The sequence below is a fragment of the Solanum tuberosum genome, unplaced genomic scaffold (assembly GCF_000226075.1).
Source record: "Solanum tuberosum cultivar DM 1-3 516 R44 unplaced genomic scaffold, SolTub_3.0 scf00249, whole genome shotgun sequence".
NCBI lineage: Eukaryota > Viridiplantae > Streptophyta > Magnoliopsida > Solanales > Solanaceae > Solanum > Solanum tuberosum.
Window position 1 is genome coordinate 599,400 of NW_006239187.1, and position 6,021 is coordinate 605,420.

The window sequence follows — 6,021 nt, forward strand, 5'->3', positions numbered from 1 at the left end:
ATCTTCTAGAATTGATGATATGCATAGTAATTGTTCAAGAATAGAAGAATGTAAACATGAATTGAATTAGATTAAAGTACATATGATGGATCATGACTATAAATTCTTGAGATTGAATCTTTATGATGATATATGGTTAGAATGGCTTAAGAATAAAGCTTATGACTACAATGTCTTGTGATCTAGATATGTATGATGGTTGTAAGAAGTAAATCTTTGAGAGTAAGACTTGTAGTCATGAATGTTGATCACTAGGGATTTGAGAGTAAAGTTAATATGATGAATTAAGTATGAAAAGGCTTTGAGAGTAAGGTCTATATGAGAATATAAGATTAATGGATAGAATTGTGGTGGAAGGAAAGACCCACCTAGTCTACCTTATGAATGTTTGAATGCATAAAGTGATAGAATCACTTGAAACATGGATTGATTGTCAAGGACATCCTTCCATGAGCCTTGATTGTTAAGTAAGGCATAATAACTAATCTGAGGGGTGTATGCTTGCCCCCAAGTGGATATTGATAATAAGATGGAAGATTCACACATACTTGGGTCTGGGCTCCAAGATAAAGGAGAACCACACCTAGTTGAGACCGGACTTCCATGTAAAATGGGGGGGGGGGGGCTTCCCACAAAGTAGATTCTGGGTTTTCCCAAAGTAGGTCTCATGAGATGGAAGCCTTCACCTAGTGAAGTCCGGGTTTCTAGTAGTAATCTCCGTATCCAAGGGACTAAGACGTTCTTAAAGAAGTATCTCGTAGTGTACAAGAAGATGAACTAATACATACTTAGAGAGGCATCTCATAGTGTTCCAAGAGTAAATGAACTAAGACATACTTGAAGAAGTATCTCGAAGTGTTCAAAAACATTAATGAACTAAGACATGCTTAAAGAAGCATCTCATAGTGTTCAAGATAATAATGAGCTAAGACATGCTTAAAGAAGTATCTCATAGTGTTCAAACCTAATAATGAACTAAGATGTGCTTAAGGGAGTACCTCATAGTGTTGTAAGGTTTTATGAGAGGGACTAGTCCCTATATAATGAGTTTGTATGAGGGCCTAAAGTGGTACTTAGTATAGGTAGGATTATGTGGTATTTTCCATGCATTGCGCAAGTATGACTTGAAGCTAATTAAGAAGTGCTTTTCTTATATGATGTATGTTTTGATGGATTGTTGCTATAGTTGCCTTCCATGATATGTTTGACTAAAGGTGAGAGATTCCCTTGTCTATGAGAAATAAGCTAAGGATGAGACCATAAGATGGTAAGTATGTTTATGATGACCAACGGGATACTTAGCATGGATGTGATTATGGGGTCTTATTCATGCATTGCACAAGTATACTTGGAGGTTACTTATGAAGAGGTTCTTTATGATATGAGGGTCTAAGTATTAACTAAGTATATGGATCATGCCTTATGATGACTAATGCTTACATTATGTCTATGTTGGAGATTATGTCTATGATTATGTTATTATCTCTTATGTTCATGGCTTATGTCTTATGTTGGCTAACACTTTTGTTATGCTCTTTTGATGTTATGCTAGCTAACATATTTAGTACATTTTGTACTAACGTATACTCTTGCCTACATTCTTATCAAATGTAGGGTCCGGCGATATTGAGTTACATTCTCGTGGGTAAGTTCTAGTAGAGCAAGGAGTTGAAGACTTGGTGAGTCCTCATAGCATCAAGGATGTGATCACCTTTCCTTTATGTTCTTTCTTTTATGTTTTAGACATTTGTATGGGAAGCATCCCAAAGAGTTGTTCAAGTTGTTTTAGATTGTTTGAGACAAAGTGTTGTAGACTTCCTTTTGCTTTTATAAAGACTTCGATTGTAAAGAAAAGTTTTAAATTTCTGCATCATTTCTATTTACTTTATGTTATGATATGCTAAGTGGCTTGTGTTAGGCCTTTCGAGGTCTAGTATGCCATGTTAAATCTAGGGTGTACCCTTGGGTCGTGACTATACCCTAGATGAAAAGGTAGATTTCTTGAACTCTTCCCATGAAACTCTTTTCCATTCCTTAAAAGACATAACCCTTGTGCATGGCAAGGTGGTCGACCTTGATAATCTCTCCTCGTTAGACTGTCCCATCAAACCATTCTTTGAGTTTCAAGGTTGGGCCAATATCTTCTTTATTCCTATGGAAGTTTATGAACCTCTCATTCGACTCTTTTATGCAAATCATCGATCCCCTAAGGCAGCAGAAATCAAATCCTTGGTTCTTGGTAGACATATTTTTCTCGACTGCAAAAAAGTTGATTCCATTTTTGATATCTCTTGTTCGGGTATCATGGATCCTCCTAAAAAAAATTGACCCTCTAAGTGTATTGCCTCCTTTGATCAGGCCAAGCGTGAACTTGATATTGATCCCTCTGCTTCTCGTCCTTCCCATCTTGGTCCGAAAGATCTCTCGTTTGAGACTAGGGTGATCACTCATATTGTTTCCACCACTCTTCTTCCAAGGGTTGGGTCTCACTCAACTCTGTATCTCTGTGTGGCACATGCTCATGTAAGCTTACTGACATAGCTGTCGAATTGGATGCTTTAACCATATGTGTCACTCAAGTAAGCGACCTTATGTCTTCTATGACTGCAATGAGAGAAAAGGTAGACTCCTCAAAGATATACTACTTGCTGCTCACTTTAAGATAGATGTTGTTAAGGAAGTCACCAAAGAGACTGGTGCCGATGTGGCTCGCATCGTCTAAGGCTCAACCATATTGTCAAAGAGGTTATTAGGATTGCTACTAAGGTCCAAGTAGGCTATAAATCCATTTCTACCTCTCTTTCCTCCAGGTTCGTGGAGATGTCCACTACCATTGTCAACACGCTTACCTATTTCCTGCTCTGTCGCTAATTTATCTATCTTTATTGTGTTTATGGTAATCTACTGGTTTTGTAAAGGGCTGTGTTGCCCTCTCTTTAAAACTGTTGTTTTATTATTTTTATGCTTTCTTCTTTCCTTTTTGTTGATGCCAATGGGGGAGAATGACTGAACTATTATGGTGTTGAACTATTATTTGTTGCTATTAAGGTATTGAACTATTATGTGTTGCTATTATTTTATGTTGTTGCTATTAGGGTGTTGTTGCTATTATGATTGTTGCTCTGTTGTTTTATAATTGTTTTGTTAGAGGTTGTCCTGTCTCTATCTTAAAAGCCACATGGGAATACTACTACGAGGCACAATAAGTTCAGGGGAAAAAATAGTAATACCATTCGGGGGGAGCTAATGAAGTCTCAGTCAGCTCTACCAGTCGACTATTGAAACATGGAAGTATCACTACTACATATTGTCATCATCAAAAATAGGGAGATTGTTAGTGCAAGAATTATACCCTTGCAGCCCAAGGGGACTCGACGTAATATCCACATTGGATTCTAACTAGTATAAAAACATCTTGTGTCAATCTTATTTTCTGCACTTTCATTTTAAGTATATACTTTTGGATCTAATAGTCAACTAATGAATCTCACAAGTCGACTATTTGAAGAAGAAAAATGAAAAAGAGCAATTCACCTCCCCCCCTTGCACCTTTCACTATGTCGATGGTGAAGCTGTCGAATGGTACCGTTGGTTATATCGCAATAATCAGTTGATTAATTGGGACCACTATTTTGAGAAATCATTACATCGATATTGAAAACGAGAGTTAGATGCACTAGAGGGATGTTTGGCTAAGATACAACAGATTATGACAATGGCAGAATATCGAAGTAGACTTGAAGCTCTCACCAATGAGACTACTCCCATCGGTAAGCACTGGTTAGTACATTTTTGGATTTCTGGGCTCCTAGCCGAATTAAATCAGTAGTGATGGATCATGAGCCTACTAAACTGGATCGAGCTATGTTTCAGTCCCTTGTGCATGAACAACAGATGAGCTCTGAGAAAGGGTCAACCCGGCCTGCCTTTACTAGAACAAATCTGATTTTACCTAGTCCTACTCTGATTCACCACTCCTTTAAACCTTCCTCATCGGTATTAGTCCCTACTGCACCACCACATGCACTCCTGAATTGCATACCCTTGAAATGTATATCCCCTATTGAATTACATAGTCGTCGTTAAAGAGGCTTATGCTACAATTGTGATGAGAAATTCCTCATCCTCACAAATTTAAGGCGCTACCCTAATTACTGTTGCTTACCAAGGATTCAGAGTCATTGCTAGAGTGGACAAAATGATCCAATTAATAGTAATCGAAAGGATAATATCAACTAGGAGGCTGAACCTCGAATAAGAAGATAGCTATATCAGGGCAATTCCGAGATAGAAGCTAAGAAGAACAGAGTAAAAGAGAGAGGATAAGAATTATCATAAATCATTTCATGCCTTAACAATTGTATTATATATGTATTTAGAGAGTTGAATTGAAAGCTAAAGATACAATCTACTGAAATAACTGCTTCTAACAACTCTAACAAACAATGAACAGTGATAACTGTTTTTGTGACTAATGAACAGTAGTAAGTACGTTTTAATATTCCTAATCATCTATGCTCATCTACGCATTGTATCAATACCCCCCAATGGAAACCACCCTTGTCCTTAAGGGTGAAATACAGGAAACCTGTGTTGCAGCTCATACAGGAACTCCCAAGTAGCCTGAGAAGCATCCAAACCAGACCATTGAACCAAGACTTTTTGACCATCCGTCTCTCCAATATCGACTCAGGATCGTGACAATAAGGACTTGAAAGATGTAACATAGGGGGATGATTAATGATTGTAGGCACCTCATAACACTTTTTAAGCTGAGAAACATGAAACACATGATGAATAAGGAAATCAACAGGTAAAAGCAACTTGTAAGCTACTGCACCAAATCTAGAAAGTACCAAGTAAGGACCAAAATACTTTGTAGAAAGCTTGTTGAAAGGCCTAGAAGCCACTGAAATCTGTCTGTAAGGTTGCAACTTCAAGTAAACCCAATCTCCTTCCATAAATTGCTTATCAGACCTGTGTTTGTTAGCTTTATCTCTCATGCTTTGTTTTACTCTAGCTAAATGGAACTTGAGCAGGGCTATCACAGCCTCTCTAGCCTCCAGGGATCTATCAACCATGTCATTAGAAGACTCACCAGCTAAGTAAGGCAAGTGTATTGGTGGTTTTTGACCATACAAAACTTCAAAAGGTGTACATTTCATAGTAGAGTGGTATGTAGTGTTGTACCACCATTCAGCAAGTGGTACTTGTGTAGCCCAAGCATGAGGACTATCAGAGCAAAAACATCTCAAATATGTCTCCAAGGTTCTGTTAAGAACCTCTGTTTGACCATCAGTTTGGGGATGGTATGCTGTTGATTTATGTAGTAAGACCCCTTGTAATGTAAATAACTCTTGCAAAAAAGAACTCAAGAAAATGGGATCCCGGTCACTTACTATAGAAGCTGGCATACCATGCAATCTGAAAACATTGTCCAAAAAACACTGAGCTACAGATTCAACAGTATAAGGAAGTGCAATAGCAATGAAGTGACCAGACTTACTGAATCTGTCCACCACTACTAAAATGACATCCTTCCCTTTGGACTTAGGAAGACCTTCAATGAAATCGAGACTGATATCAACCCATACACCATCAGGAACAGGTAATGGTTGAATTAGTCCAGGGTAAGCTGATGTATCATACTTATGCCTTTGACAAATATCACATTTCTGAATAAAATTCTGAATGTCAGCTGCCAATGACTTCTAGTAGAAGAGGGATTGTAGCCTCTTAATAGTTGCATCCATACCTGCATGACCACCTTGTGGTGTTGAATGCCACAACTGAATAATGGTTTGTCTTAACTGCAAATCAGACCCTACTACTAGCCTACCTTTCCACCTTAGTTGAGAACCAATCCAGGTATAGAATTTATAAGGCTTTTCTTGTAACTTAAGAATAACAGCTTGCAACTCAGCATCAGATGTCCATGTTAGGCTAATTCTCTCCAAAAGTGTATCATTAGGAGTCAAGAGTGAAACAGCCAACAACTCAGCACTTTGATTTCTTGACAAG